The sequence below is a fragment of the Rhinolophus hipposideros genome (assembly GCF_964194185.1).
Source record: "Rhinolophus hipposideros genome assembly, chromosome: 8".
Taxonomy (NCBI): Eukaryota; Metazoa; Chordata; class Mammalia; order Chiroptera; family Rhinolophidae; genus Rhinolophus; species Rhinolophus hipposideros.
Window position 1 is genome coordinate 52919400 of NC_138054.1, and position 22395 is coordinate 52941794.

Genomic DNA, 22395 nt, shown 5'->3' on the forward strand with positions numbered 1-22395 from the left:
CTGAAATAATACAAACTATCAAACCTAACTCAAGAAGAAACAGAATCTGAATAGTCCTATATTTTAAAACAATTGACTTCTCCCTCCCGCTGCCCAGGAGAAAAGCTCCAGGCCCAGATGGCTTCACTGGTGAATTCTACCAAACATTTAAGGAAAAAATAGTGTCAATTCTACACCAACTCTTCCAGAAAAATGAAGAGGAGGAAATGTTTCTCAATTCATTCTGAGACCAGCATTATCTTGATACCAAAACTTAAAAAGAATATTCATCATTAACATAGATGCAAAAATTCTTAAAATTTTACCAGACTCCAACAAAATATAAAAAGGATAATAGGTCCTGACCAAGTGGCATTTATCTCAGCAATATAAGGTCAGTTTAATCTACAAAAAAAAATCAAAAAAAAAAAATCAATGAATGTAATTCATCGTATTAACAGTTTTTTTAAAAAAAGATGATCTCAATAATTACAGAAAAAAGAAACTGGCAAAATACAGCACCCATTCTCCATTTAAAAATGAACACACACACACACACACACACACACACACACACACAAACCACTTCTCAGGAAAGCAGGAATAGAATGGAACTACCTAAACCTGTTATGGGGCTTCTATGAAAAATATACAACTAACATCAAGCATCATAGTTAATGATGAAAAAAATGAATGCTCCTTCCTAAGATCAGGAACAAAGCAAGAGGTCTGCTTTCATCACTTCCATGCAACACTGAGTGGAGGTTCTAGTCAGTGCAGTATAGCAAGCAAAAGAAATAAAAGGCATCCTCACTGAAAGGAAGAAGTACAACTGTCTTTATGTACAGATAACATGATCACCTACACAGAAAATCTGATGGTATTTACAAAGAAGCTATTAGAACTAGTAAGTAGTTTAGCAAGATTGCAGGACACATGAGCAACACACAAGTAGCAACAAACAATTGGAAGCTGAAATTTTAAAAAAACAGTACCATTTACAGTAACATAAAAATATGAAATAGCTACAAATAATCTGACAAAGATGTGCAAGACCTCTCTACTAAAAGCTACAAAACACTGCTGAGAGAAATTAAGGAAAATCTAAAGAAATCAAGAAATATACTGTGTCCACGAGTCAGGAAACTCAATATTTAAGATGTCAATTCTCCCCCAAATTAATGTATAGATTTGATGACATTCCAATTAAAATCTAAGCAGGGTTTTATTTTGAAATTGATAAAATAATTTTAAAATTAATGTGGAAATGTAACACACTAGCATATCAAAACAACTTTTAAAAAGAACCCAGTTGAAGGGCTTATATTACCTTACCTTAATACTTTTATTACAAAATTATTGTCATCAAGACTATGTGGTATTGGCATTAAAATAGACAAAAAGGTCTATGGGACAAAATAAAATATCCAGAAATAGGCCCACATATATACAAGTAAACTGATTTTGATTAAAGGTACAAAGGCAACTCAGTGGAGAAAAAGACAGGCTTTTCAGCAAATAGTGCTGGAACAATTGGTATCATACGAAAAAAAAAGAAAAGAACTTTGTTCCACATCTGGTGCTATAGATTAACTTAAATTAGCTTAAAATGGATCATGGATTTCATGTAAAACCAAAAAACAATACAGCTTCTCTTAAAAATAGAAAATATTTGAGACCTCAGGCTAGGCATGATTTCTTAAGATACAACACAAAACCATCATCCATAAAAGAATAAACTGATAAAATAGACATCATCAAAATTACAAATTGATAAACTAGACTTCATTAAAATTAAGAATTCTGCTTTTCAGAGGTAGATGGGTGGCTCAGCTGGTTAGAGCGTGAGCTCTGGGCAACAGGCTGCCCGTTCGATTCCCACATGGGCCAGCAAGCTGCGCCCTCCACAACTAGAATGAAGTCAAGGAACTCCAGGATGCCAGATGGCTCAGTCGGTTGGAGCCTGAGGTTGGAGCTCGGGCTCTCAACTACAAGGTTGCGGGTTCGACTCCCGACTCCCCCTGCAACTATTAAGGGGTGACTTGACCTGCAGCTGAGCTGCACCCTCCACAACTAAGACTGAAAGGACAACTTGACTTGGATGGAGCTGATGAGTCCTGGGAAAAACACACCACTGTTCCCCAATAAAAAAGTCCTGGAAGTACACACCGATCCCCAATAAAGTCCTGTTCCCCTTCCCCAATTAAATCTTTAAAAAAAGAGGATTGATCTAATTAAGTACACAGTAGACCCCCCATTAAAAAAAAATTCTGCTTTTCAAAAGATACTGTTAAGAAAATGAAAAGACTCAGATGTGGTAAAAAACTTGTAATGAGGATACATATATATATATATATATATATACCTTTCAAAACAGTAAGAAAACAAACAGCCCATTTTTTTAATGAACAAAAGATTTAATAAACACTTTACCCAAGAAAATATGTGAAGTATATATGGGCAAATAAGCACATAAGAAGCTGGAAATTATTAGTCATTAGGGAAATACACATTAAAACCACATGAGAGAGGACTCCACATTATTAAAATGGCTAAAATTAAAAAGTGACCACACCAAGTGTTGGAGCAACTGGGAGTTATACACACTGCTGAGAGGAGTGTAAATTGACTCAATCATTTTGAAATACAGGTGGCTGTTTCTTAAAAAGTTAAACATATACGTACCACGTGAACTAGCTATTCTACTTCTAGTTATTTAGCCAAGAGAAATGAAAGCATGTATCTATGTATACAAATAGCAGCTTTATTTGTAGTAGCCAAAAAGCAGCAAAAAAAAAAAAAAAAAAAAATCCAAGCATCAACAGGTACATGGATAAACAAAGCATGGGACAGTCATATAATGAAATACTACTCAGCAAAAAAAAACAAAAAAAAACGGAATGAACCATGTATGCACACACAACATGAGTGAATCTCAAAATGATTAAGTAAAAGCCACCACACAACAAAAGATATATATTGTATGACTCAACACACAACATCCTGAAAAATCTTAAATAATCTCTAGTGACAAAAAGTAGATCACTGGTTGCTTTGGGGGAGGAGAGGTACTAGGGAAAGAGGAATTACCAAAGGGCACACGAAATTTGGGGGGTATGGAAACGTTCTTTATTTTGATTGTGACAATGGTTTCATAGATACATACTTACCTCAAAACTTCCCAAATTAGACACTTTAAACATGTACAGTTTATTGTATGTCAAGTTGACCTCAATAAAGCTGTTCAAAAATGCCCCAGGTAGGGAATGCCTTCTTTTCCACACAGTGCCTCGACTGCTACATTCTTTCTTCATCCCCTACATTCAATCAACAATTACTTCCTAACCATTCTAGTCTCCTAATCTCTCTCCAGTCCCAGAACTATTACACTAACCCAACTCTCACCTGAATTATAATAGCCTTTCTCCGGTCTTTACCCTACAGCCACAATTAACTTTGTAAAACACAAATCTGAGAGTGTCACTTCCACAGCTCCTGAGTGCTCTGGAGATACATTTCAGTCTCCCTTAAGGTGACTCACCTGATCCTCCCTGATCTGATCTGGCCCTTTCACCCTCCCCAGCCTCCTTCCTGATGATTTCCCACCTCACCCTTTCCTGTTGAGCCATACTTATCAACGATGTGCCAGGTTTATATAGTTTTGCACATGCTGTTCCCAAAGCAGATGACCCGCTTCCCTGTTGTCTCTCTCCAGCCCACGCATACTGAGGCTCTGTAACTCGGCTCGGGTATTATCTACTCTGAGTTTCCCCCCAAACCCTATCCTGGGCCATTTGCCCTTCTCTCATCTTCTGCATACCCTGCCACAGCACTTATCTCACTACCATATAACCTCCCACATCAGACTAGATGCGAGCAGGCTGGATGACAGGTTGAAAGCAGAGACCCAGTCTCGTTCTCTTTACTTTCCCAGAGCCTACCACGCTGCCAGGCCCAGAACAAACACCACCAAATCAGCGAACAAATGAAAGAAGAGCGGAAGCACTGGTCTGGATGACCTCATGGTACACCACCTGGGTCGAGTCTCTATTCCACCTTACAAAAAGACAGGCAGGTGAGAGGTTAAACGATCTCCAGAGTAGATTCTGGTAAAATAATTATTTCAAATCCCCAGGGAAGTGGGGAGGAGTCCCACTCTGGCTGGGAGTTTAAGGGCAAGATTCATTACCTCAAATTGTTTTCAAAACCAGCTGGTAATTGACTGTGATTTGAACTAAGGGAAAGGTTAGGGAAAGGGAACCAGATTCCAGGAAAAGACAAGGCCCACAGCAAAGATTAACATAGCCTGGAAGGAGGCCCAGTCTCCTCCCAGTAAACTTAATTTCATCCAGAAAGACACAGCTCTCCACCCCTGGGTTATTCCCTTCTCCCAATACACATGTTTTCACATACAAACGCAGCCAGGGAGGCCCCTATCCTTTCTCCCCCTGGAAATCAATCTCCAGGCCCTAGGCACCCTCTCCGGTCTGTTCCCCCCACTCATCCTTAGTAATGGGCCTCTGGGCCTCCCACTAGGAGGTCCTCCTGGGCCGGTCCCTCCGAGCGCCAGGCCAGTGGCCACCATCAGGTCACAAGCCAAGCAGAGGACCTCATTAACAAGACTCCCGGAAGCCCAGGAGGTAGTCAGAAAGAAGGCTGCAAAACCCAGCTGACAACTTCAAAAGTGAAAAACAAAATCAGGACATACACCTGGTGGCTTAGGGACACTAGGGAAATGCAAACAAAACAGAGCAAAGCTCTACCGTCTAAATAACCGCCACAAACTAAGGAAAGACCATCCTTCTTTCTTCCCGATTTGCAATTCAAACGCATAATCACTTCTTCCCTCCTGAACTCCCAGGTTAAGAATGAACCGAGGAATGATGAATAAGGAGGGCGCTTCCATTTCTCGGCAATGACCGACCCTTTCATTTAGGGACAAAATTCGTTACGAGAGAATTGCTTTCGTGGAAAATAGCCAATGGTTGGGGGAATTAACCGTTTTGCATTTTGTGGATCCTTTAAAAGACGGGACAGCAATAACCCTGGAAAGATCCCCCCGCCCCCGGCCCCGCCCCCGGCCCCGCCCCGGCCCCGCCCCGGCCCCGGCCCCGGCCCCGCCCCCGGCCCTCCCCACCCAGGAGGGCAGTAACCCAACAGCCTTACACCGTCTAAACTAAACTGCAGCTCAAACGTCATCAACAAGCAGCACTGGCCTTCCAATGCCTTAAGCATCCAGAGTTGAATTCAAAGTCTCGGAAATGCCTGGGGAAAATGTCCTAAATGCGGGAGGGATGGGGCGCAGGGAGAGCAAGGAGGTGAAGCTAGTTAACTGGACAGTGATGGCCGCGGACCTTGGCTTCCAGACAGCTCGTAGGCAGCCTAGGGGATGCAGCAAAGGCTGACCCTCCTCTCGAGTGGCCGGACGCCTCACCGAGAGGACACAGGGGACTCAACAACGTCTCGGGAGCCAGGGAACCAGCTGGAAAGAAACTGAAGCGGCCGGAGTAGGAAGAGGCGGCGGCGACCCCAGGAAAAGGGAGGGAGGCTTCGGCCAGGTGCGCTCTCAGGGGGTTGACCGTGCGCGCTGAGCGCCTGCGCGTCGGCAAAAGCCCCTGGCGCGCACGTGGGACTGAGACGAGGGTCACTTACTTGTCAAATCTGAAATTACATTTTAGCTATAGCGGGGCTCTGCAGGTCGCCGCGCGCAGCCGCGCGGGGCGGTCCCCGCGGGCGCCGAAGCCCCGCCCCGCGCCCAGCCCCGCCCCCGCCGGCTGCGGCCCTTATAAAACGCTCCTCGATTGGCCCTTTGAACCGGCCCTGGGATTGGCTCGGGGGGCACAGCTGGTAGGTGGGGCGGCGCGCAGCCTCACACGGGCTACTCCCGACCCACTGTACTTCTTAAAGACACCGAAGGGTCTTGGTCGGTTCCAGCTGAGAGTTTCCCACTCTGGGGGCTGATGTCACAGAGCTCACCCACGCAAATTCTTAGCAGCCCCTCGTGGGTTTATGTGTCCAATGTGCATCCTATAACCACTTCTCGACCTTCACTGAGCACCATGACTCTTGTAGGCGGGAGTCAAAACATAACAGTACAATTATTTGTCGAATGCTTAGTTCGTGCCAGGTCTTGTACCTGACACTTTACACGAGGTCACTCATCCAATCGTGCAGCCCACCCTCCGAAGTGGTGTCGCAGTCTTGAAATCTGCAGACGAGTCCCTGCCTTTGAAGAAGTTACAGTCCGTGCGTTCCGGACACCCCGACCTCGTTTAATCGTCACGGTCCTTGGCTCTCCGACAAGCTAGACACCATGGGGCCCTATTTTACAGAGTCAGAGGGTCAGAAACACGTTTCGCTGGTCCCGAGACACACCGCCAGCTGTTAACCAGAAGGAGAATCCAACCTGAGCTCCTATGGGAGCCGTTTCCATTAAAATGGCAGGTTCCCAGGCTGATGGGACTCGAGATTTGGAAGATAGCTTAGCAAACCTGAGCCCAAGCCCTTTGTTTTCTGAGAAAGGGACACCGGGGCCCAGTAAAGGGAAATATCTTTCCAAGGACGCATCAGCTATGAGAGGTCAGCCTGGGTAATAACAGTGATTTTATTGAACTGTCCGTGGGCATTGTGGTCACTGCTTGCTATCCTCATAACAACCCCAAAAGTCAGTAGATGCTCGGATCTTTGTCTTACAGGTGACAGCACCTCCTCAGTGAGGCTGAGGCCACATGATTAGCTACATCTGCTAGGGGTTCTGGTTAGGGGTCATTTCCTTCTCCACAATTAATTCCAACAAATATCCGAATATCTAACTATGAACTCTTTGAGGGGGAATAAATAATATTAGGACTTCTTCAGCTTCCCTTTCCAGAGTATTGTGAAAAACAAGTGAGGTAATAAATATGGAAATGCTTTGTAAAGGATTAGGTGTGGAATACACGGACGACACGGTTTCCAGATCTTCCTCGGTGTATCTCAAGAGCAGAATAAATGAAATATGCTGGTTGTCTCATGCACTAAGGCAGGAGGGCTCATCTTGGCTGGACTTGAATTAATGTCAATTTCCCGCCTGGTCTTTTTGGGTGTCCCTGTTTCTAGGCTTTTTGCATTTGTTTTTGGTTTGTTACCTCTTACGATCATTCTATCATTAGTAGTAACAGCAACAAGAGCACAGTGGCTGGAGCACCAGCAGCCATCTTGGACCATGAGAAGACCCCACGAATGAAAGCCACACACAGCAAAGCAACAAGGTGAAAGGGTGTGGATTCCTAACACTACGCAAAATCAGACCAACACCCACTGCCCACTTCCACATGAGAGAAATAATCTGCTTTCTTGTGCAAAAAAAAAACACGTTTATTTTGTGTTTTTTTGTTATATGGGCCCAAAACTAATCACAACTGGTACATATATCTTACCTCATGGAAATCCTACAGCAACTCTCTAAGGTGATAGATGCAGAAACAGGCCCAGAAAGTATACATAACTTGATCAAGATCATCCAGCCAAGTGATAGGGGTGAGATTGTGAGGCGACTTTTCATTCTCTTTTCCAATTAAGACCCACTCTTTATTGTGAATGAACCAATCTATTTTTTTTCCCATTTACGTCCATTTCAATCATTTATTCTAGAGGTGGCAAACTTTTTCTGTAAAAGACCAAACAATACATATTTTAGACTTTGTGGGTCATACAGTTTCTGTTGCAACGGTTCAAATCAGCTTTTGGAGTGCAAAAGCAGCCACAGATCAGAGTAAATAAGTGGGTATGACTATGTGTCGATAAACTTTATTTACAAAAGGATGCAGTGAACCAATGTGGCCCATGGATCTTAGCTTGCCTCCCCTTGATTTATTCAAGTCTGATGTTCCATCACAAAAGTACATTGGAAACACACTACAGAAGGCAGGGGGATTATGACATTGCAGGCATGCTCACGGTGTTGACCATTATAAAGGCCAGTGCATGACAGTACAGTGCAGGAGAAAGATCCCTAAACTGATAGTCATGTGATCTGGGCAGTGGGTTCCTATCTGCAGCTGAAGCTAGAACTATATCCGGGACCACCCCCAATTGCCTCACTTTCCCTATATGTCAGGAACACATAACAATGCAAATGCTATCCATACTTCCCCATTTTCCATGGCTGCAGGGAGACTGAGATGAAACGATATACAAAATCATATTTCGAAAGCTGTAAATGTTATCTAACTGTGTTGCTATTGCTTTACCTCAGGCAGGATTGTATAGCCGCCACTGTACCCTTCCGTTCTCTGTGCTTACCTCTATCTGGGAACTCACAGAACTGCATCAAATACCTAGTAATTATGATGTATCTCTTTATCCCCTTTTCTCCTCCCCACTCTACAGAAAGGGTTATTGTGCTGCACTGGATTTGAAGACTTGATTATTGGAAAGTCTAGACATTCATTCAGGGTTATTACCGGGCAACCTGGGGATCAGGCAGAGTCATTGTCCACTAGGCACGTCACAAGTCACACTAGTGAAGCAGCACATCAGATTGAAGCAAGACAGAAAGACTGGGTTGTGAAACCCTGAAACCAGCTGAACTGGAAGTTGGTGCAATTTTCTCCCTGCTCAGAGACAGTTACGTGCAACGACAGAGACAGACAGGAGACCTCATGCTCTCCCTGATGACCCGCGAAGGCCCTGTGATTCTCTAATTACATTCTCTGAAGGCTTTTCCTACTTTAGCAACCCTCCCCCTCATCAAGAAAAGCCATATTTTCCCTGAGATTCTTGGAATCATGGCACGAAAACAGGTAGAGTTATTCATTTATCCATGTATTTATTCATTGGTACATTTATGTACTCATTCATTTACCAAAGACTTATTGAGTGCTTACTATTCTAGACACTAAAGAGATGGTGTTGAGATATTGTTCTTGTCCTCATGAAATTTAGTCATGAAACAGACATTCAGTGAATAAGCACACAGATATTAATTGACTCAATTGCAAACAGAAAGGGAAATAGGATACTATGAGAGAGGGAACATGGTTTAGATTGAGGTTTAACTTAGATTGGTGATTTTGAGGAAACAGATGCTTTAAATACATTGCCTCAGGTCTTCAATAACCCCCTGAAGTGGGTATTATCACAACCATTGTACAGATAGGAAAACCAAGGCTTAGGAGCTTAGGTGACTGGCCTATGTCTGGACTATTAGTAAATTTGGAGCAAGCTGTGCTCTCTCCAGTACTCCACACTGCACATAATATACCTCCTTCCACCTGGAAAGCCACTCCCTCCGTTTTTCTTATTGGGTTACTATTCTGCTGCCAGCATCTAGTTGAGGGCCTACTTCCTCTGCAAAGCTCTCCCTTCTATCTGAAACCTCAATACATCTCTTTTCTTCTAGACTCCTGTGACAATCGCTCCATTACTCATGTGGAGCCACACCTAGCACACCTTGTAAAGGAATTATTTGACGTGCTGGCCCTCGTGTGCTAGCTCATAGTCCTGTGAGCAGTACCACGCCATAGAACCAGACAGATCAGGGTACTCCTCCCTGTTCTACTTGTGTGCTAGGTGACCTGAAGAAAGTTTCTTAACCTCTCTGCACTTTAGTTTCCTTGGAGAATAATAATATTTATTTCTTGAGATAGATCTTAAAACATTTGTCCCAGTGCTGAACAGATAGCAAGTGTTCCATACTTCTTAGTCTTCTACTAATTCCATTCCCTAGACTGGAAGCCTCTCAAGGGCAAGAAACGTGCCTTGTACTTCATAATCTCAGCAACTAGCACAGTGCTCTGTAATAGCAGGTATATAATTGGTATATAATTATGGTAGTGACAGCCCTTACCTGCCTACTGGATCCCTCACTACTAATCAAACGTGTTTCCTCCTGTCTCCCTTTCTTTCTTCCTTTCTTTCTCCCACGTTTTCTTTTTCTTTTTCTTTCTTTCTTTCTTTCTTTCTTTCTTTCTTTCTTTCTTTCTTTCTTTCTTTCTTTCTTTCTTTCTTTCTTTCTTTCTTTCTTTCTCTCTTTCTTTCTCTCTTTCTCTCCTCTTTCTCTCCTTCTCTCCTTCTCTCTCTCTCTCTCTCTCTCTCTCTCTCTCTCTCTCTCTCTCTCTCTCTCTCAACTTAGACTTCTGTAAGCTTCCCTTAAACTTGATCCTCTAGCAGGAACAGGTGCCAGTGCATGTACACTTTAAGTCTTCCAAACCCACACTGTCATCTCAGGAGGAAAATAACTGAAATAGTTCACTGGAAACCCAACAGATGGTCAGTAAGGGGAAACCACTGAATAAAAGAGTCTATTGAGCTCCCCCCACCCATCACCACTTAGAGCCATATTTTATGTGCAAAATCATTAGGTTGCTCAAGTCTCATCTTTAAAGGAAGCTGATAGCTCATTTCCGAAGATGGGAAAATGTTCCAACCTACTTTGTTACTTACCTGCTACTTACTGCTTGCCTTTTATCTGCTTACCTGCCTGCCTTCCTCCATCGCTTCATTCAATAAACATCTACTGAATACTGAGTACTTCCTACATGCTAGGCCAGAGCAGGATGCTATACTAAAAGCACAGATAAAATGCTATGGGCACCCCAAGGCTGGTGAGAAGAAGAGGGGTATGGAGTGCAAAGGGAAAGGAAAGATTGTGCACTGCTCTCGGCACCTCCACATGCAGTGTCTTGGTGATTTCTTCCAGCCACCCTCCTCAAGGAGTAGGGATTACGGCTGAAGAAACAGAGGCTCAGAAGGGAGGAGCAACTTGCCCAAAGTCATCTATCACAAGACACCACAGGTTAAACTGCCAAGAAGGAAGGTTCTGCCGGGAAGGTAACATGGGCGGAGATGCTCATGGTAGGGATAAGGGCTTCAGGTGAATGCGAGTCCTAATAGTCTCATTGGTCGCAACATGCAACACCAGTTTTCCCTCTCAGGTTTGAGCTGCTCACCCATTCCCCAGTCCCAAGCCATCACTCATCATCCGACTCAGTTTGACACCATCTATATCTTTCTCCCTTAACACCACCCAATCACAACCCTATAGCCTCTTGGCCACGAGTCATTTTAATAAAAGTGCAAACTATGCAAGGAGCCATGACAACAATGTGCAACCCTAAACCCCAACAAGTATTCTTCCGCAATGAGGCAACAGGTGGAAGAAAGGTCCAGGGCCATGAGATGACAAGGCCACAGGAGCGCTGGGAGACAGGCAGCCTGCTTGTCGACAGTGCACACTCAAACCACAGCGGCCGCGTACAAGGAGGAGAGCCCTGCATCCTGCGCGGTGTCTGCCTTCAGGGGCAGGAAACGTGCCATGGGCTTCTCTAGAATCATGTCATTTGGAAACCACTAGAGAACATATAAACAAACAAACACACATACATAGACATACAGACACATAAACACACAGGCACACAGATCACAGATACGTACATATGCACAATCATACTTATACACAGACACATATCCACGGATATACACATATACATACATCTTTAAAAAGAACAACTCTACTTTTTCAATTTTACATGACAAATGCTATTAAAAGTTTTTCATTTGACAAATGTTCCACTACTGAGAGAGAATTAATTTGCTGGTTTTGAGGATTCATTTTTCTTATTCAGTTATCAATCAAATATTTTATGATAATATGTAGAAATAAAATGAAAGTGGAAAGAGGGATACACTCAGATATGACGGTAACAGGTCTTTCCATGACATGAGTCTTGTAATTAGTTTTGTTTATAGTTTATATCATATTGAAAAATTTGTGATTTTAACACTGCTGCATAATGAACATATGGAACCAGGATTCCTGTTGTATTGTTTATGCACTTTCAGAACTTACAAATATTGGTCTTTACTACATCTTCTTTTCCTCCCAAAGACCTCTGGAACTATGGAGAATGATATGGAGTCTTGGAGGTGATGATGCAACATTATTGAGGAATAACTAGACAGGACTCTTTTGGTTGTAAGAAATAAAAATATAACTCAAACTTGATTAAACGAACAACAAATAAACAAAGACAATTTATTGTCTCGTATGTTTGGGCAATATATGAGACAATATATTCAATAGGATATACTCAATTGAATATTTTCAAAAAAACAATAGTTCAAAAGGGAGGTGAACTTCAGGAAAAGCTGAATCCAGGGATTCAAATTATGTCTTCAAGGATCTTTTATTCTCCATTTTTCATTTCTTAATTCCTGTATCGACTTCATACTCAAGGAGAATCAATCCATGTAGTAGCAAAGACAGCCAGCGATTACTTTAACTTCACAATGTCCTTATAAATCCTGGTGAGAAAAGGGTGAGGGTATCTCCATGCTTCTATTTCTTGCAAGAATGCTGGAAAAATCTTTGATTGGCTCAGTTTTCCTCAAGTGCTCATTTCTAAGTATAGGTTAGAAAGAGGTGAGCGTCACTTAAACCAGGGCACTGAATAGTGAGGGTTAGGGATGATTCTCGCAAGAGATGCTGGACAGAAAAGGAAATATTTGGGTCCTCCTCATTACTTCCAGAAAACTTAGCGCTATACTCATAGGTCAGACTCTGTGCTGGAGGGTGGGGGTATAAAATAAAAACATTCACATTCTTTTCCTCAAGGAACACATTAGAAGCCTCGTGATGGAGATGGCATGTAAGCAAATAGTATAGGACACAAAAAAATTAATCACAAAATGATATTTTGATAAAATAAACTTCATTAAAATACACTGTTAAGAAAATGAATAGGCAAGCCACAGAGTGGGGAGAAATATTCATAAGACATATACCTGAAAAACAAATTACATGTAAAGAAAAAAGATTACATGTAAAGAAAAAAAATTACATGTAAAGTATTATTAAAATGTAATAATAAAGAAACAAAAATCCCGATTTAAAAAAAATGAACAAAAGGCTTGAACAGACACTTCATGAAAGAAGACCCACGAATGGCCAATAAACCCATGAAAAGGTGCTCAATATTGTTAGTTGTCAGGGAAATGGAAATTCAAACTACAATGCAACACCACTACATAATATCTGGAATGGCTAAAATTAAAGAGACTGAAAACAATTTTTGGAGATAATGGGGAGCAGCCAGATTTCTCCTAATTTCCTAGTGGGAATGTAAAGTGGTACAACCATTTTGCAAAAGCATACATCTACATTATGATTCAGCAATTCATTTCTGGGTATTAATCAAAGAGAAATTAACATATATATTCACAAAAAATTTGTATGTGAATGTTCATAGAAACTGTAAACAACCCAAGTGTTCATTAACATAGAAATGGATAAAAAAAAACTGGTAATCCATACAAAAGAGTATTACTCAGTAATAAAAAAAAGAATGAAGTACTGATACATACAATGACATGAATGAATCTCAAAGAAAGTATGCCAAGTGAAAGGAGCTGGGCATAAAAGAGTACATATTGCCTGACTGCATTTACGTGAAGTTCTAAACTATTCTAATCTAAACTAATCTGATGTAAAATAATTCCCGACAGAAAAAAATTGCCAGAAAGATTGCCTAGGTTTGCCTGGAGGGTGGATGGATAGAGGTTAGGAAGAAGCCTGATTATGAAAGGACACGAGAAAACCTTCTGGGGTGATGGACATTTTCTAAACCTTGAGAGATATGTGGGTTACAGCATATCTATTTGTAATTGTGAATTTGATTACAGGTAAATTTTACATCAAATGAAAATAAATTATTTAAAAAAATAAATGAGTTGGATTAGAGAGTGCTGAGAGGTGTAGAAGAATCAGAAGTGACAAAATGTTGAAGCCGGATAATGAGTACAGAGAGGTTCATCAATCTATTCTGTTTACTTTGTTATGTTTGCTATTTTCCATAAGAAAAAGCTTTTAAAAAGCAAATAAATTCCTATCTAACAATATGATGACCTCTATGAGAGGAACAGGAACGACGTGTTGTGAAACCACCAAACCTGGAGCAAGAGGAGGTGGAGGAGGGGGTAGGGGAATGAGAGTGGCTTTTGAAAAGAGCATTCGAGAAGAGAGGACACTTGATTAGGGATTTAAAGGCCGAGAAGGACTAAAGCAGTTGGAAATATCCAGAATACACAGTGAGTGATTAGAGAACATTCTAGTGATAGGACAGCATAGGATTGCTAATGATACGTGCTTTTCTGAAATAACCCTTTCACATAGGAATGAGTGGAGTGGAGAACTCACGGCAGAGGAACTGAAGTCAGGTTACCCTGTTGAGAGTGTCCTTGGATGATCTAAGTCCCTGCCCTTCCCTGCACTTCAATTTTTTTACCTGTGAAGTGAGAGGATTCAACAAGCTTATACCTAAGGTCTCTTCAAACGTTTGAACGTTTTCTACAGTCACAAGCTAGTTGTGACAAAGCAAGGAATGAAATAAAAGGTCTGAGAACATTTAATTCCCAGAACTTTCTTACTGCCGTGTTTCACGAATTCTAAGATGCACATTCTTATTTAACATTTAACATCACAGAAATCAGGGCTTGCCTGGCTATTGATAACATCAGGTGGCGAGGCTCCAGCTATGCCACAGTTGTATTTCCTGCCTAGAGGTACTTGGTTATTATTCCTGGGCAAAATGACTGGACTTCAGTCGTTGATGTTTTTACGTACTTTTGGAGGAACACATATGAGTTCTAGTTATTGTCTGGAAAACTACTTATACCTTCTAATACAATAAAAAAAAAATTGTACCAGCATCAAAATTTGCAAATTGATACCAGTGGCTTGACAGAAACTTCCCAAGACAAGAGTATAGAATCTCTTTTAAGAAATGCTGCATTCCCCAACTTTCTTGATGGTTCAGTGGACAATATTGCGTGGAAAAACACAGTAACAGTTGAGCTGAAAAGTGCTTCAGATGAGGTGAACCATTCTGAGTGAGAAATCTTAGTAATACCAGAACTAATGTATTTGGCTTATCTATTTCCTTTTTACACATACACAAGACCAATATGTGATTTAAAAACTATATCTAAGTAAGTCTAAAAGAGATTTTCATTAAATATATATCTATATAATGTCTAAAACTTTTTGTTAGTATTAATAAATTTTTTAAAAACTTGAAGTAATGAGAAAACATCATATCATAGCTTAACTGGCAATGCTTTTTCTTTCTAAGAGATTTGTAAATTAATAGTTCAGCTGGTGGAGTCTTAACTTTGCTGAAATATGGTAGTGAAACCTGATGCCTACTCCAGCACTTTCTTTCTGTTTCTCTATACTCTTTTGAGACTACAGATAAGGTGTCATTTCTGACGGCTTTCTGTATAGAAGAACCGTGCTAACGGCTTTACAAATATCCTCTTAACAATGAATTGCATAATAACCTTATAGGAGATACCATTATCATACCCTTTTAATGTTGAAGAGATTGAGAGATTTTGCCCAAGGTCACAGTTTCCATCACTTCCTTTCTGAAATTAGATGAGGAGCACAAAATGTAATTTTTTCAGCCCAGATAAACTTTCTAGAACCCATTAGTAAACGATAATGCATCCAGCACCTGTGAGTAGGGGCCTCACTGCAGAAGGCGTGGAGATTTAGAACAGTCTCTAGCACACACCTCTAGGAAGGCTTGCAGCTGGCAGAAGCACAGACATAAGCTTTGGAATCAGACAGAACTAGGTTTCAATCTCCACTCTACCATTTAGTAGTCGCATGATTTTCAGCAAACTAAGTTCTCAAAGTCTCAGTTTCTTCCTCTGTAAAATGGAATAATACTTACCTCCAAGAGTTGTGTGAGGGCTAAATAAGTTCACTCAATTGTTCTTTTATTCAACAAATATCTACAGAGTGACTGCTTCATGCTAGGCATGTATGTTGTAAAATGAATACTATACAAACGCCCCTAGCAGAGTGTCGGGTGCATAGCAGACACTCTAGAGAAAATTTGTCATCTTGTTTTTATTTTTCCAGATCTATTTCCCCTGCCTACCAGCGCTTTATTTCCCTTTTGGGGAGTTTCCTCCACCCCCAATCTATGGTACTGTAATCAGATGCACTGCCCTTCCCTGGTCTGGGAGTAAGCATGTGATCCAAGCTAGGTCATCAACACATGCTCTCTGGAATTTTAATCTTCAGCATAGTGACAAAGAGACTGAAACTGGTAGGAGTTCATGCATTCCACCCTTGCCAGAACTCTTCCACCTGGGAGCAAAGCTGTTTTGGTTCCTGTTCATTTCCAAGCCTGATTGATTCTCCAGCCTTACTAACATTTGTGTTTGCTTTGAAGTCATGTTATCATTCCAAAAATTCTCTTTTGCATAAGTTAGCTAAGAAACACTGTTTGTCATATGCAGCCAAAGAAATCAGATGCCCAGTAAAGAAAACATAAAAAAAATAACTCCCCTTTCCCAAGCATGTATTATTAAGTAAGGAGACAAGAAGAGGTACCAAAAAAAGTAAAAAAGGTAATTAATGGCACATAGTAGTTAGAAGTGCTCACTTGGCAGCGTATATAGTAAAATCAGAATAGTTCATGTCAGATATTATAAATATGTAACAATGCCATTGACTTACATTGATTGGTTGGGGTGGGCAGTGCTATGGGATGACACAGTACACACTGTCACATCTAAAGCTCACAGGAATCTGTGGAGTAGGTATCGTCATCACCCCTGTGTCCTACATGAGGGCATTAAAGCTCAGAGAAGTTAAATAACTTGCATACAGGACCAGCAATGTAATTTGCAGGACCTAGTACAGAATAAAAATGTAGGACCATGTGTTGAGAAATTATTAAGAATTTCAAGATGGGGATAGCAGAGCATTAAACCAAGTTCGGAGTCTTCAGCCTGGATCCTTCCCTCCGTTCATCCCCCATCACTGCACAAGTCACACACTTACAAAGTTGGCCCCACTTACGGTAGTAAGTGGCAGAGCTGAGACTTCAACCCCAATCTCTCTGATCCAGAAGAGATTCCATGATCTTGATTCATACGTAACCCTACAACGGCAGTGCTCCAGATCACACTGAACCTGATACCCACTCCAGATCATTCAGATCGTCAAGGCATTGCCTTCATCCCTTGCCCCCTAGAGCAGTTGGGGCACTGCAATGAAAGGCTGATAATAATGAGGACTTAGAGACTCAAAAGGAAACGTAATTCATCTAGGACAGTAATGAAAAGCCTTGCTCAGCACTGCCTTCCTCCTGGCCCCATCCTCTCAGAGGGTCCTAGACCTATTAGAATAAACTCAGAGGAGGCTGAGCAGAATGATGAAGGAACCGCATGTAAGTGTTTACAAAATTGTGACGGGTTAGCCGGAGACCAGAAGAATCACAGTTGTCATCAGATCTATCCCGAGTTGAGATATAAGCTCTGTTAGAACGGGGATCTCGTTTGCTTACCACCATACCCCAGTGTCTGGCACAGTGCCTAGGACATTGTTAATGCTCAAGAAATAGTAAATGAAGCAATTAATTACACAGTTTACTGAATGATTGTCAAGTGGAAGAGTGTTTCCCCCGCCCCAAGCATGAAAATGAGCTCCCGCGGGATAGACAGAGTTTTGACTCTTGAATAAAAGAAAGCTCTACAGCTCCAAAGTGGAAAAGGCTACTAGGAGATTCTCTTCACAAAAGGGACTCAAGTGTAGAGATGGCGATAAGGATATTCCCCAGATGCATTCCCTAGAATAGCACAATAGCAAAGAGGTTTCTACTCCTAAGGCACTTCCAACTCATTGATAGTAGCTACGTGGGCCTCTCTTAAGAAGCTAGCTGCTCGCAGGTAGGCTCAGTAAGGAATAGTGCTCTCCTTTAGACACCTTTCTAAATCTTCATGCTTGTGACTCTGTGAATTTGCACATTTTATCCAACCCAGAAATGTTGAGTGAGGCAAACTTTGACGCATTCGTGTAAGGCAAATTAATTGAACAAAGTTCAGCAAAGCTTATCACTATGTGTAGCCAGACCAACACTCAGCAATCCTACTTCAGAAAAATTTCCTAGCCTATTGGGACAATTATTTGAAACACATTCTCATTCAACTCCAATTAAAGTTAAGGCTGTGAGGTTTTTGAGGTTTCTTTCTCTTTTAGTTTTGGGTTCAGATACTCAGATACCATAAATAATTTCCAACACCACCACTGGGCTATCCTAGAAGTTGGAATCACCCTGCTTACAGACATCTGTGTGGAGAGAACTCTGAATAAATCTGTCTACATAGTAATGATGAGTTACATTACTTCATAGCAATGTTAACCTTCAGAGGCAAAAGTCCAGACAGGTTGAGGAATGGAAAATGAGGACATAGGGGGGAATAATTCCATTATCTCTAATCAAAAGGAAAGGCCAAAAGGGGATTAGAATCTGTAGTATGTTCAAAAAGAGCAGAGACTAAACCACTCCAACTTTGAAGAGGAAAGATGAAATAGTTGTCATTGTTTCCTTTTTCTTCCACCAAGAGTTTATTAATTTACACTTATGACTCTGCCTGCTTCACTTAACAAGAGTTTTTGAAATGAATAATAGACTCACTCAATTAAAACCAAGGGAAAAAAATCTACCAGTGTAGTTCCCATATGCTTTAACCTATATTTTATACCTTTATTTAGATCAGAGACTTTAAACCTGGTATCCAAATACTTCATTTTTTTAAAAATAAAATTCAGAGGGCCATCATTACAATTTTATTAGAATTTTAAAATGTGTATATGCATTACATTTTTTTCCCCCTGGTAAACTGATTCATAGCTGTTTAAGATTCTTAAAGAGGGTCTTTGACTACACTCTGGGAAAAAACACTAAGAAATCCCAGATCAACTTCCTCATTTTTAAGGTATCTTCTTTGCTAAAAACTATTCTAAATATTTTTATTAAATGCTTTCTCATTCAACCCTCCTGGGAGGTAAGTAACATTGCCCGCCACTCACTCTTTTCTTTCTTCCACAAATAGTTTAAATAATACTACTTGTTATCATTTATTGAACACTTCAGATGTGCTAAGTGTTTTTATATCTCATTTAATCTTACAACAATCCTATAAGATAAATGTTATTTTCTTTCCATTTCATCAATGACTAACTAAATGACCAAGAAAGTTAAGTAACTTATCCAAGGGTACTTGGCTAGGTACATGCAACATGGGTTTGAGTTCTGGCCTAATTCCAAATCCTGTTCTTTAGTCACTACACCATACTATGTTTTTCTCACAAGCCTATAGTACTTGCATAAGTGTATGTTTAGCCCTGACTGGTAGAACGTATCACTGAATAGGGGCTCTGATAGTGTTCACTGCCTAACCATCTCATTGACAATCTGAGTTCAGTTATGCTGAATTCCCTTCCATCAGTGCATGCTTTCACAAGAGGGAATGTATTTCACCAAATAGGTAGGAGTAACATAAAAATATCTGACAACTTTTTCCCTCTGGAAATTGTTCCCAGGCCACCCAAAGTTGTGTAAACAAGTATTTGTTTGTGTTTCCTATGAAACTCTCTCACAAGAGAGCAATCTTCTCTTTTTGGGGAATCACGGGAGCTTTGTTATTACAATAGGGGTGGGTCTTTTGGGTGCAGATCAAGAAAGGTAACAACTAGAGACTGATGGAGTCAGCAAAGAAGATACGCCCCCCCCCTTCATATTTCTGATCCTGCAAGGCTCCACATAAAATGCCCTTCTTCAAGAAACCTCCCTGACTGGACATTTGGTCTCTTTAGCACTCCTAGTCAGCACCATACCACAATCTAAGAATTGCCAGTGAGAAAGGGGAGATCTGAAATATTTAATATAACTATCCCTTACTCAATCATTCATACAAGTTTTTATTTACCAGTTTGTAATGTGCCAGACACCTCTGAGGTGAGGTAGATAGAGTTCCAGGTGTTAGCGGGGGCTACATGTGAAGACATAATTACAATAACTGTGTTTTAAGGGCTAAAATAGCAGTATTTTTCAAGTCATGTAGGAACATAGAAGAGGTCACAACAAACTTTGGTGAGGGTATCCAGGAAAACTTCACAGAGGAAGAGGAAGTGACATTGAAGTGTGGTTCTGAAAGAAGAATAGGAATTTTCCAAGAGAAAAAAAATGGTTAGTGGTAAAGGCATTCCAGAAGGACACAGCACAGAGGTGGACACAGTTACGTTGCGTTTGGGGAACAGCAAGACTTTCAGTTTGACAGGAATAAAGGCATGTTGAGGGAAGAGTTTGAGCTTGGTGCTAGTCTGGGAAAGGCCTACGTGCAGGTTCTGAGGTCTTGACTTTATCTTATCTGTACTAGAGCATTTTTTCGATTATTTGCATACCTTATTGCATTTTCCCTTCATTATATTACAAATGTGAGTGGCAAATAGAAGTAAGAAAGGACGGACTATGGAGACAAGAACCAAACTACTGTCTTAGTAACAGTTTCCTAAGACGGAAAATATTAAACTCAGCTGCTACATCAATAATTTTTAGCTTAAATTAAAGATGGATGGGACAAAGCACTGTGTATACAAGTGACGAAAACATTAAAAAAAAAAAATTTCCAGAGGAAGAACCGCAGGTAGGAGATAAGGAAACAGGAAGGTGTATTTATTGGGTGTCTGTTCTGTGTTGTTGAATTAATTTTAATTAATTGAATTAATTGTAATCCTTAGTTCATGATACATGTTTCATCACATTAACAATGTGCAAACTCTCATAATCATTAATAATAAAATAAAATATTGTTGAACCTGCCATCAAATATTAGATCTAGAACACTGGCACTTACTAATGTGTTTCTCTTCTTTCCTTCTCATTCTACCTACATCCATATTCACCACTTTCCAAACTCTCCTAGCTCACACACATATATGAGGTATGATCACAAAATATAGTGAATGTTTAAATTTTAAAAAATATTACAGTAAAAGGCACATTGCCATTAATCCCCCTCAAAATAATCCTCCTTGCTTCGAAAACACTTATCCCATCATTCTTACCACTGTCTGAAGCAGTTCTGGAAGTCCTCTTTTGTGAGCGCCTTTACTTCATCCTTCATTATGACAATGCTCTATGTCACACATCACTTCTAGCATGGCAATTTCTGTCAAATAAAAACATTAGGGTGTGTCCTCATCCACCTTATTCACTGGATCTGGTACCACGCGACTTCTGGCTCTTCCCCAAAGTCAAAATGACCATGAAAGGTAAATGTTTGGAATTGATTCAGGACATCGAGGCAGCCACGACAGCGCAACTAAAGACACTCACAAAAGAGGACTTCCAGAACTGCTTCAGAGAGTGGCAAGAACGATGGGATAAGCATGTTCGAAGTGAGGGGGAGTATTTTGAGGGAGATTAATGGCAATATACTGTTTAGTGTAATAATTTTTTTTTATTTAAACATTCCTGTATTTTGTGATCACACCTCGCATGTACACACACATACAAAAATATAATAATTTATATTTATTATATTACAAAGACTCAGTCACTCTGGTGCATATAACTGCCATTTATTCCTTTCACTGCTGAGCACATTCCACGGTGTGAATATACCAGCACGTATTATCCATTCTGCTGTCAATGGGAATTTGGGTTTTCCTTGATTATATACTCTACGAAGAACTCTCTGATGTTTTTTTTTTCCCATATCCAGTTTCAAATCTCCCACCAACTCTGAACTGAGTATCATTACCTTCACTTTATGGATGAGGATACTGAAACTCAGACAGGATCAGAAACTTTCCTGCTATCTCATGGGCACCCAGTGGGAGAGCCAAGGTTTAATCCAATTTTTGGTGAATCCAAATCCTGCAGTAGCCCTTCCTCCCTTCTTTGCAGGCCCAGTTTTCCTCTAGATCCTGTGTGTTAAATGCTCAGGAGATTTCCCCCAGCTCACTTTTGGTTTCTCTAAGTCCCTTTTGTGAGTCAGTGGTAAAGTGAAGGGGGGATTTCCTAAGCTGCCCCTATCAGTAGATGTCAAAACAGTCTGTTTACTCAAGCAATTCCAGGGGTAGTAGTCAGCTGCACTGAAAACTTCTGGCCTAGCCAGTTGGGTGGGGCTGCTTTTCACACAGCAATTGGCTACAATGGCTTTCCTCTTTTCCCATTTGTGTCCTCAAATAGGTAATGATTAATAATAATAATAATAATAATAATAATCCTGCACTTGTGAACAGAGTTGTACCATTTCCAAAGCTCTTTCTGAGTTGGGAAAGTAAGTATTACTAGCCCCTTTTTGCAGATTAGGAAACCAGATATAAAAGAGATTGTGATTCAGCTAGTAAGTGGTGGCTTGAAAAAAGTCCAGGGCATGTTTAGTTTTTCCACACAAATATCTTCTACTTAAATTAATATATCGCACTGTAATAGAGACCTTAAGAGAGTCTGAAAACTGATCAGAACCTTCCCTTAACATAATCTTCACCACTAAGGGCCCCATTATTTCCAAAGGAAAAATACCCAGCCATCTCTTTAACCCATGTCATAAATATCTGAAAACCACGGA

General features: G+C 40.7%; 1 protein-coding gene across 15 annotated transcripts in view; it reads right to left on the minus strand.

Annotated features, from left to right (window-relative positions):
- Positions 1-22395, minus strand: part of FGGY (FGGY carbohydrate kinase domain containing) — a 661235-nt gene that overhangs the window by 380776 nt on the left and 258064 nt on the right. For 5 of the 15 annotated variants that reach the window (XR_013993879.1, XR_013993880.1, XM_081057762.1 and 2 more), the window contains exon 1: positions 5632-5736. The exons of 4 other annotated variants lie outside the window; for them this stretch is intronic. The gene's annotated coding sequence lies outside the window, so the exon portion shown is untranslated. Of the gene's footprint in view, positions 1-5333; positions 5749-22395 lie in introns of those variants that run through there. 6 more of the 15 variants (XM_081057764.1, XM_081057775.1, XM_081057766.1 and 3 more) reach the window with 6 other exon arrangements.